Below are 12,557 nucleotides of genomic sequence, written 5' to 3'. Positions count from 1 at the left end.
AATCTTAATACAAATGAAATAAAATGCTCTGTTATGTCCAATCAGTTTAGTCACACCCCACCAATATATAAACAAAAAAATGTAATGCTGAGAAGCATAACATATCCTGAGCCCAGTTATCCTGAGCAGATGATGGCTGTTTTAACAAGTTTTACTGTGGTTACATCCACTCAGATTAAACCAGATTAATCAAACCTAAATAAATTCAAGGAAAGAAGGTTCCCATTCAAATTTTGAGAGCATATCGACTTGCCATTAGTTGCGTAACAGCTTAACATTTTATTAAAATTTTGAAGCACAGCTCAACATATCAAAATTCACATTAATATTAGGCCTTCACAATTTTATGAAAACAGTATCATGGTCAATTCATACCACAAAACTAACAGAGATGGCCATGTGGGACTTGCAATGGAGAATAGTCTCAACCAAATTATACTTAGAGAAGCAATTTATCTCTAAATAATTCAGCAATAATGACATATAATATAATATAATATATATGACAAATAATTATACAAATAGCCATGAGGCTTATGTAATTTAGCTTTCTGTGTAGTCATGACATTTTCAGCTGTGTTTTTTTTTTCTGTAGTCACTATAATAAACAGATGTAACATTGTGTCTCATCAACCAAGGAAAACTTGTTCTGACAGCTTCCCATGGTGAAATCCTTCTTATACACAAGTATGACTATTTGAAACCATTCAGGTCACACTCAATATGATTTTTACTCTGACCTAAGCACACTCTTGGTGTAACATCATCCTGAAGCACACATATCGTCATGTTGGTGGAAAATAAAATCTGCGGAAGTACAGTGACAGTGCTACGGCCCTCTTTAGTATAACCTATTTTTGGCATAGTTTGAGCTTTTCGTTGTCAAATATTTAAAGACTTAGGTGAGAGAATCGATTTTAAGGCCAGCAGGCATCTGCAGGCACAGGCCCAGTGTGCTTACATAAAGTTGCAGCGTAGCGCCAGGCTGACTCCTCACTGACACATTGTGTAATGAAAGGCTGACTGCGGCCTTTCAACCTGCGCCCGCCCAGTCACAGACAATGGCAACTGCAAAGCAAGTCTAATAACTGGATTTAACATAAATCCCTCCACAGGAAGTGAACAGTTGTACTGGCAAATAATTAACCAGTGAACAATCTAAGGCTACATCAGGGCATTCAACGTGCTTTACAGCTTTGAGCAACCGTTAATCACAAAAGGAAGGGTTCAAAGCTTTATTACAAAATTAAGGGCAAATCCTTTGTTGGGTTTTAATGCAGTACATACTTTTGTGCACATAAATTGTGTATTTGACTTTTTTCTTAGGAAGCGGGGTCCTTTTCCACTTCATTGTAAAACGTGTTTTAGAAACACAGTTAGTTTTCTGTTGAACACATTTGGTCAGCACACATTTTACTCTCCATACTCTCCAAGTGGGAAATGAGACATTTTTGAGGATGGTAGAATATGTTGGGAAGAGATTTCTGAAACCTATGAGTTAATCACTTGACACTTCAAAATGAGAAAATTAGTGGTTTGACCTGTGATTCTATACCAGTGACACACCTAACTGTGTTCTACTTAGTGTCTGGATAGTGTTTAGGATTCGATATACTGTATTATTCAAGACTGAGTAAAAGCATTTTAATCCTACATGAGCTGACCTGATGCGTAATCTATCCAATTTGCCTCATCCTGGATTCAGCCATCGACACTTGTGAGTGGAAAGTCATGTTCCGTGAACATCATGCTAGGAGCTAAGGAATATTGGATGGATCATGAATAAGGCCAGCTCGACTATTAAATATATACGATGAGCTATTCCTTTACCTGAGTGGATTGAATATGAGGAAATTATATTAAAGAAATTGTTCAATCATATAAAAAATACACAAACATGAAAAACAGCGATGGAACTACCGTCATCATAGCAAATGTCAGCAAATAAGACTACAAAGCACCATGTACCGAGATACTGAAGGGAAATTGCAAGCCAATCATCTGAAGATGTAACTGACAATGTTATATTTTAAATTTTGTTATTCCAAATTCTACCACAAAATATATTTGTTCAGACAATGAAGCAGTTCATGATTTGTACAATTTCATACTGAAGAGAATAGCTAAATAATGAATGTCCTAAGTTCTGACTCATGAGGTCAATAAAACATAGGGTCAGGCTACATTTATTTTACCAGCAGCAGAAGAAACAGACAAGGGCGCCACCTTATAATTCATACAGGACAAGTATCTTTTTTTCTATTGTGAGCACTGCTGTGATGTTAAGAGATAACTATTGGCCCCTGGGCCATTTATTTGCACACTGCAACAGAGTGGAAATATAAAGATACTTCTGCACATGATTTTGGATTCTTTTTATACATGTATATTTATTCAGCGTGACTCAATAGTCAGTAGTCAGTATTTTTGGATGGAGCATCAAGCAAATCAGAAGGGGAAGCAACAAAATCAAATCACTTAACATAAACAAGAGCATCTTATGCAGACAAAGTAATACAGCAATTTGTCACATCTATTTGTGCTCACTGAAACATTAACTTGCTCTGGTACCGTTTCGCTGTTTGGGGATTTGATTGGCATGGCATTAAATAAAGGTGAACTGACATTTTGAGTGGCTCTCTACAACACTACTAAACTAGCCATTTCCGAAGGGTTTGGGTCTGACATTTTAATTCCCAAAGCACCAAGGAGGTCTACTCAAGGCTACAAAAACACAAAAGCACAAATTAGTCCCATTATTTCTTTGCAAAAACACATTCCTCTTCTAACATTTATGTTTAGGTCTAATCCTAAACAGATTTCAGAGTTGATCTTGTTACCTGAATCAACAAAGATTATACTTCAACTCTTAAAAGTGATTTGTCAAGTCAGGAAAATTATAGCAAACCAAATGTATCCACTTTTACTTATGATAAGCACACAAAGTATGTTAATCATGTTAATGATGTATGTAAAAGGAATTCTGGTCAAAATATTTAATTTGATGTAGTACTATACAAGCACCTTAATGACTCAGACCTACAGTGGAAAGTGAAGCCAGCTCAAAGCCAAACTTCCTGGATACCTGCTGATTCAAGAAAGGCCCACCACGTATAGGGTAGTTCTTTAACTGAGTGAACTAGACACATACTACTAACAAACTGCAGCAGAATTGGGGGAGTAAGAGCATGTGAATCTCAAACCAAACAGAAATTTGAGAACATTTCAAAACTGCTTGATACTAACTCACCATTTCATTATCATTTTTTGAATTAACTGACATACAACATAATGTAAGGTATATATGTTATAATGTAAGCCGAGATCATTTTCAGTGACACATGCCACATTTCACCAATCCGTATTATTAAAAAAAAAAAAATTCTGCTAATGCTCTGTAAACACAATTACTGTACTGGTGAAGAGTTTAATATTAGATATTCGGGAAGTATGACTAGCTATTTGAACAGTCTGTGACATTTTTTTTTTTTCTTAAGGGAACTGCAAAGTGTTTCAGGTTTCAGCTCTTCGTGCTCCCACATCATCCTGGAGCTTCATAAAAAAAGATCTCCCCACCACCAGGCTGGGCCTTGTCAGAACAACAGCCTGTGCCTCATATGGGAGGAAATTGATCTCTTGAGTCTGTCACACAACTATGAGGTATTTGAGAACTCCGGTATAATGTTACAATGTGCAGGTGCTATGTCCTGACAAGCCGCTGAAGGCAACTGGGGTGAGGGAGCCTTGTCCTCGTTTGCTGCTGAAGACAGAAATTTGTCAAAGGCATGAAAGATGGCCGGCATGCTTGAAATTCCTGGGGATTCAAAATAACCACCTACAAAAATTTTTTTTTTGCCAAAGGTATCATCAGAGAAATTAACACAGGTGCAATATTTCAGCAAACAATGTCCTCTTTGTTAACATGCGTGATTATTATTTTGGGTATAATCTGTTATTTTATTTTCCAGAGATAAATTCTACTCAAAAATTAGTGTTTGATGAGATCCCTCCAGGGCAAAGTCTACAACATTGTTTCCCAAATAACATAGCTTGATAAAATTAAAAGCATTAAAACACCACTGAATTATAGTACCAGAGAAAAAAGATGTAAAGCTTAAACACAAGCTCAACTCTTTCTGTTTGCGTGTATGCACGCTTGGGTGTGTGTGTGTGTGTGTGTGTGTGTGAAGTAGAAATCATGACAATGTACTGCCAAGAATATTTAGCACTTTTGGAATTGAGATTTTTATTTTTTCACCTTTAAAGTCTGGTGTTTTTGGAATTGTGTGCTTTGTAGTGGGTTGTAATTATATCACACAAGACATACATGTAAAAAAAAAAGAATTTTAATAATAATTTTACCATTTCTTTTGTTATCAAGTCAGAATTATTCTAATTATGCCATTACTTCATTGTTTCATTATGTGCAGACCTCTGCTACCTCTATAATCTCTAACTGCATGGTTTGGAAAAAATAGCGACCCTTACATATGCTAGAACCATTTCAATCTGGTTTCCGAGCACAGTGTAGTTGTGAAACTGCCCTGATCAGAGTCTCAGGGCTGCTGATTCTGGGTTTATCAGTATACTGCTCCTGTTGGACCTTAGTGTTGCTTTTGATACGGTCAATCATAGCCTCTCCCTGAACAGAATGGACAGCATCTGTGGGATCACTGGTGTTGCCCTGCAGTGATATAAATCTTTCCTCATTGACAGATGAGTTCGTCAGCATGGACCACTGTCAGTCAAACCCTGCGCCAGTCACTCAGCGTGTGCCTCAAGGCTCTGTGCTGCGTCCACTGCTGTTCTGTATTTATATGTTACCGTAAGGCCACATTTTCTCAGGTTTGGGCTTGGCTAGCACTTTTATAATGATGACACGCAAATCTATCTCAAAAAGTGGTAGTAAACGGTCACCCCTCAACTCACCCACTGTCTGGATGAAATGCTGGATGAAGCACAGCTTTTTGAAGCAGAACTGTGGCAAAACTGAACTGATTCTAACTGGAACAAAGTGCAATATCAGCAAAGCTTACTTACTGTGGGTACAACATTATTCATTCTCTTTTTGTGAGGAATCTTGGTGTTTTTTTCAACCCCTCTATTTCCTTTCAAGCTCACATCAATTATGTCAAAACATTATCATTCTTCAACATTTTTAACGTTGCCTACATCTGCTCATTTCTGTCCCTCTCTGACACAGAGAAGCAAGTCCATGCTTTTACTACATCATGCCTGGACAACTGCAATTCTCTGCTGATAGGTGTCCCCTCCAATTCAATATCACATCTCCAGATGGTTCAGAACTTTGCTGCTAGAGTTCTTACCTGCACACATGCTAGTAAGCACATATCCCTAGTACTGCAAAGCCTCCACTGGCTCCCAGTCACTTTTAGGATAGAGGTTAAGGTCCTTTCGCTGACCTACAAGGGTCTATCTGGTCTTTCACGGCCATTACATGAGTGAACCTTTGAAATCCTGACACTCGAGGCCGCACTCTTCACTCCTCCAATTTTGGCACACTTACTGTGCCTACCACCATACTCCGCTCTGTGGGTGACAGGGCTTTCTGTGCCGCTGTTCCCATGCTCTGGAATGACCTACCTGAGTGCAGTAGGTCTTCTAACTCCATCCACTCTTTTAAAACATAGTTAAAAACCTACATGTTTAGGAATGTCTATAACACTTTTTGTCATACATAGTATGCTTCTCTCTCCTGGTTCCTTGTACATATTGTCTGTATTGTTTTGCTGTTGTCTTACTCATGCTATTTTTGTTGTGTTCTCTATTGTTCATTTTATTGTACTGTACAGTGCTTTGAGCATGGGAAAAGCACTTTACAAATGAAATGTACTATTATTTTTTTCCAAATTGCAGGCTCTTTTAGGTACTGCTTAGCAAACTGTAACCTGACCACCCTGTTTTGTGCAGCTAACTAGTGGATTTCATCTTGAAGTGTAGCCCTGGTAGTTCTGTTTGTGATGTCATCTGCAGGCAGTAGTCACTGACACATCCATACCTGCCTCCTGAGTGTTTCTGATCTGTCAGATAGGTGTTTGGGAGTTTTTCTTCAATACGGTGAGAATTCTTCAGTCATGAACTGTTGAGGTCTTGGCCTACCAGACCCTTCACAATTGGTAAGCTCACCTGTGCTCGCTTCCTTTTTACTAACGTTTCAAATAGTTGATTTTGGTAAGGTTTTGCCAATGTCTCTGAGATTTTTTCACAGCCTCATTATAGCTTCCTTGACTTTCATTGGCATAACTCTGGTCCTCATGTTGCCAAATACCAATAACAGACACCAAAGACAATCAAAAGACTAGAATCAATACTGCAAGCTCTCTTATACCTGCACTGGGGAAGCAACTGAACACACCTGACTAATCAAAAACACCTGTGAAGCCATTTGTCTCAAGCATAATTATGCCCTGAAATGGCACGCATAAAAACTTCTGTAATTTCTACACGGTAAAACCAAAATTCCTCATCCCCTAAAATTAATGGCATGGCCATTCTCACAAAATATAAAAAATTAAATAAAGTGCTATAAATTAGATTTTATAGTCTTATGTGAAAGGAAAGAGCTGGCTCACTGACAGATATAGGCCCAGAAGTGTATTACTAAACCAAGCCAATTATCAACATTCATCCAAACAAATAAATTACAATAGAAGCATCAAACTTTTCAAGGCTGCCTTATAAATGCAATATATAGAATGGCACACTGTAATTCCAGCATCCAAAGGACTGGGAACATTTGAACCTTGATTTGTTTTTACTACCTTGTATATTTTTGCACATTGTTTATATTTATGCTACAGCTTGTATAAATGAACAATTCTGACTTGTTAAGTAGATGTGGTTTATTGTGGTTTCAATGAATGTACTATGCCTAGTATTACGCTGTTATTTCTTTATTGTCTCAAAGGTGAGTGGGGAATGAATCAGTCCAGAAACCCCAGTAATTTCTCTTATAACCCTGTGAGATGTATACGCCATCTACTCTACAAATAACTAAGCAGAGCAGAAGCAACATATTTTGAATTATAATAAAGAAGCAGCATTTTTAGAGGATCTGCTGAAATGACAGATTATATTTATTTCCTTAGGAATTTCTATACTATTTGCTAATAAATTTAGGCAGCTTTTCTGCAACTTCACCAGCTGAAGAATACATATGTTGAGGTGACAAATCACTGTCTTCTAATCCCAAAGTGAAGGCTGAGATCAAGTTGCATTTTGCAAAAGAGCTATGCTGACATGCTTTCCCCCGTGCTCTGAATGGGTCGACAGAAACAGCAAGATAGCAGAACAATTCAGATAGTAAGGATTCTCACAAAGACATGGATTGTTGCTATGCTATGGGGAAGGCAAGGACTAAGCTCTGCCAAGTTATTTGCTTCCAAGTGCACAGTGCAGTGTTCATCCTAGGCTGGTGTTGGCAGGCACTGGCTGCAGGGGGCCAGTTACAATAAAGAGATTCACACCAGCAAACAGCCTTGTGCATAATAAATATGTGGAAAATACAACAGAACTTATGCATTTCGAAGCTTGTTGGCATGAGTCACAGTAATGTAATTCCTTCCAAAATGTCCTCTGTGGTCACATGGAATATCAGCAAAGTATATCTGAAAATATCTGAAATTCATAGCCTGAATTTTCAAATTTAAGCTGTATTAAGTTTAGTTTGGATAATTAGTAGGGAGAAGGAAATTTTAAGTAAAATACCATGGCACAAATTTCTCACTGAGGCCAGTTCATTTCATCATCTAATTAAACTGAATTAAAAATTTAATATTATGAACAAAAAAAGTTAAACCGTGTTCAACGGGCTAAGAAACTTAAATTACTTGCAAAGTTACAATTATAATTGTAGTACATAGTCAACATTTCATGAATAACTAGAAATAGTGATACCATTATTAATGAAAAGGTATTTTTTTTTAAACTTTTGGTTTCTCAATTTTTCATTAAAATAGTCTAATTGTGCCCTTCTGAATCTCACAGTAAGTATGATGCTACAGCTGACAAAAATATCTGAAAGTTTAAGTGTTCAGGCTCTGTGGTCTATGAGCTCACCTCTTGCATGGTTTCTCTTGTGAACAGACTCTTTACTGAGAATTTAAAATACCTGCTTAGGATGTGGTTTCCAGTGTTATGTTTCCAACATGAAACCAGATGCTACTCCTGTATATTTAGCAGATATGCAAATGAAGCCAGCATAGCACCGTGCCACAGCTTTAGGAAGTTACTTATTAGGAATCAGCACCAGCAATGCCAACCTAAACTTTGGAATCTTGGCTCCTTTTCCCAGTTTGAATATCCAGAACCCTGTCTCAGCCTTGTTTTCAGGGAAGTACATGCCTGGAATTTTAGCAAGCTTTGGGAGAGGGGGAAAAATGCGTACAACAGGCTTGATGTTGATCGCATTAATGCACTGGAGTGGGTTTGGAGTGCAAATGATTGAAAGTGGTTCCAGAACTCGGTTGCCGTCGACAAAGCAGGCTCTGTTCTTCCAATCTGATGGTCATTTTTTTTCAACTGGGGATGTGGTACAGGAAGAGGGAAGAGTGCCAAGCTCTGTCTAATGGTTCCTAACATGGCCTCGGCCCAGGGCTTTGGCTGGTGATGAGTGGGAAATGAAGCACAGATGGGTCAGATGGGCAGAGAGGCGGGGGATTACAGGTCAGGGCAAAGAGTTGGAATAAATTAAGTTCTGCTGAGGTACAGAATGGCACTTTGTTATCATGAATAGACAGGAGCAAACAATCCCAGCTTTGTCCAGCACAGCCTGCATGCAAACTCACCTCTTTTTTAAAAAGATGAATGCTTTTGAGAACTATACACACTAAATCACATAGTCTGAATTTAATTTAGAGTTATTTCAAAATGCTTACTAATTAGGAATGAGGCTGTAAACACCATGTAACAATGTTTACAATAAAAATTAATATTTAATTTATTTGGTAAGTACAAAAACCAATCCTTGGAAAAGGTTTTTCAAAACTGTATATGCACTCATCATATTTTGATTTCATTAAGGCATAATGGAAATAAGCCTGCTGGCATTCTTGTGTTTCTACCCTTGACAATTTTTATAGGATTGCTGTCTGCTATGCAGTCTTATGAAATCTCGTTTTTAAATTGTCAAATGAATTCATTAATTCATTCATAAAGGACTCGTTTCAAATTATGTTTGTGCCAACAAGCAGTAAACCGGAAAGGGAATTTTCAAACCAGGGCTCCCAATTGGCTCAGTCAATAATGTTTCTCGCAATAAATGAAGGCTCATCTCTTGTAGCCTTAGTGATGTCATTCACAGCCAAACTGACCAGGGTTCCTTGGGTTCCTGCTACCATTAACCTAGTTAGTTCCAATGGCATGCCAGTAGCCACAGGCTACCAGTGAAATCTGTGAAAGATACACCTCCATTCCAGTTGCCACTAGCTATGCTGTAGTGTTCTGTGACCCGATGAGTGTAGAACATACTGAATCAGAGAAAAATGAATCGAATGGATGCATGCTACTATTTTGCAGAGATTATTTTGTTCCAAGCATGCAGTTTGCAAAAATCCACTGATACAGTTGGTTTTTAATTAGTTTAATTAATCTCTTGCCATACCCAGCACCATATATAAAGAAGAACACTACAGAATATTTGCATACTAGGTCTGAATTTTGTTTTTCTTCGTCTGCCTAGCTCTGCTAGCCATAGGTAACCTTTCCGCCTGGTCTACCTCTGTCTCACCAGCTAGCTAGACAGATAGACAGAGATCTATATAACTCTCTTGTTAACTAGCTACGTATATAAGTATATCTTGCTACTAGCAAGTTGCTAACAAGCAAGACATATTGTCAGCTAGCTAATACAAACACAGCATTTTCTTACTGCTGTGTAAGGCTGCATTCAGACCAGATCAGGCAATGCGGCACCTTCCCGCAGGGTTGTGCGGAGGTGTAGGCGTGTCACTACATGGCCCATTTGCATGACGTCATGTTGGCTTAAAAGATCTGTAGAATTCCTTTTGATTATCATCACTGTAGTATCGTTACTGCCACAAAAGACACATGTGCGCGCACTCACAAACAAAGCGAGTGCTCTCATTTGTAGGATAGTACACATAAGCTGTTAATGCATACTTTGTTATTTATTTTACTCACTATAATATTTAATGATAGAAAGAGACTGTATTTGTATTACTGGTTTAATTCCGCCGGCTTACGTGAATGGCCACTGCAGCGTGACGTCGGATTGCGTTATGGCAAAAGTTGATTCTGGTTCTACTTCTTCCCGCACGGCCACTGCGTTTTTTTTTCTGCACCCCATGAGGTCCCCACTCCCGCAGCCTAAACGCACTACCCTCATTCAAATGAATGGGAGGGCTGCTGTTTTTCCCGCATTGCCTGATCCGGTCTGAATGCAGCCTAAGACAGAGGAACTGTGGGTAGGTTACACGTTTTTACGATAATCTAACTTGTTCATGTTTAAAATCAAGTTCAAAGCAAAACACAAACAGCTGCTCCTTCATGTTTACAGTTTCTCAGGAAACTATGACACAGTGACAATGACCCAGAAATACATATGTACTGTTATTTATATACATTTGTTTGTGAGATCTCACAAATGTTTTGTGAGGGATTGTAAAAGTTTTGTGAGATCATGTGCACATCCTGTGAGTGAATGCAAAGGTTTTGCAAGGGAAAAGTAATTTGAAAAATGTTTTCTCCCTTTAGGGGCTCTGTAGGGTACTGCATTTGTAGCATAGGAGTAATTTTAATTTCAAAGTCTAAACATCCAATGGCGTTGCCTCTGGCCTTTATAAGTATGAAACCAATTAAATGGACAATGATTGGCCAGATTTGGCATCTGTGTGAAGGGGTTAATTAAGACAGAGGGCACAGAAGCTCAGGCTTGAGTCTGGTTGCAACATGCTTGGTGTTGTTTATTGTGGAATAGATGTCTCATATTTACCTTATGGGCTACTGTTCATCTGCCAGCTATCTAGCATGTTTTGTTTATATTGGTTCCCTAGGAGTGAGCCTGCTGCTTCTTTTTTTTTGTTTTGTTTTGTTTTTGTGAGCCTGCTATCTCAGCAGACAAAGAAGATAGTTCAGTTCCCTATGTCTTAACATAAAGATCAGAGCTGAACTCTCTTAATCAGGTCATCTTGAGGGCAAGTGGTGTATGAACAATTCTTTATCCTAAAAAAAATAAATAAAAAGTTTGTATTATTTTTCTTGGACAGCTGAAAATTCAGAATGTGTTTTTGGTAGAACTGTCCCTATCAGATGTCTTCTGTACATTTTAACATAAATATTGTGTTGGTGTTCCCATAGCAACTGCTTTGCAACAGGTGGTTTGATTTACTTCACCTAGAACCTGTTCTCAATGGCAGATTGCCAGTCTAAATGTGATATCCAACACTTCCAATATCCAACACATAAAGGAAACACTATAGACGTGGCTTGCTGCATTATATATGTATTTCTGTAAAGGATTTTGTTAACCCCCATTTTAATGATTATGTTAACTCTAGCTTTGTTCAAATTTGGGATAAAACAGTGGCACACATGCTATATATATTCACACAGCTAAAAGTTCTTTAAGTGATTTAAAAATAAATAAAATATCTTCTGGACACTAACATATGTACAACCACATGAGATAAAGCTTTGAGCAAACACATTCCATGAAGATGTAATTAGTAGCCAAATTAATTTTTACTTCAGCCTTTTTGAATTAGTGGCAGGCATGCTCCACTATCAACCTTTCTTGTTTGTTTGTTGCTGTCACCTTCACTAAATCACTAAAAACATTTAAATGAAGATTTGCCAAAAGATTGATGAAAAAAAATAATAAGCATTGCTGGTTAATAACATTAAAACCTTGTAAAAGGTATGTACCTGTTTTTTTTTCATCATTATGTTTTTTTAAACTGTTTCTCTTGGCACAGAAATAGAGATAAAACACAGTGTTTCCCATAATGAAGAAGAATCTGTGCTGCTCCTTGTGCTGGGAAAAATGAAAATAAAAAAGAAAATTTACTACTCCAGAGGAAAGCACTGATCCGGTAACTTTCACAGAAACACCCCACTTTCACCATGACCGGTGCGATTGGGGTTTTCGAAGGAAGTGACAAGCATGGCAACACAAATTGGCCTCATACCGCTGGACTGCACCCGACATTAGCAGAATCCCTGGAGGTTTGCTGAATGTGGGAATAGCGCATGGTGTGTTTTCAGGTTCCAGCACATATTGCCAGAGTTCACGTTACGGTTATTGGAAGTAATCTATGAAAAAAATGAAGCCAAGAACAACTGCATATCATCAGGGCAGATTAACCTTGTCAAATGGGGCACGGCAGGAAGTACCAGTGTCACTGGCTACAAGAGTGGTTAACAGAATTCCTATTTGCTAAGGAGGCAAAACCTTGTTCACTTAATCATAATGTTCTGTATCAACATTTCATTCCATGCTGGCAGTTCAATATATATTTTTTGACGCATTTTTTAAATTCTGGATAATACACATTAATTTTGGTCAAACCACAGTAAAT

This window comes from Anguilla rostrata, chromosome 3 (assembly GCF_018555375.3).
Source record: "Anguilla rostrata isolate EN2019 chromosome 3, ASM1855537v3, whole genome shotgun sequence".
NCBI classification, from domain to species: domain Eukaryota; kingdom Metazoa; phylum Chordata; class Actinopteri; order Anguilliformes; family Anguillidae; genus Anguilla; species Anguilla rostrata.
This window is presented reverse-complemented; position numbering follows the sequence as displayed.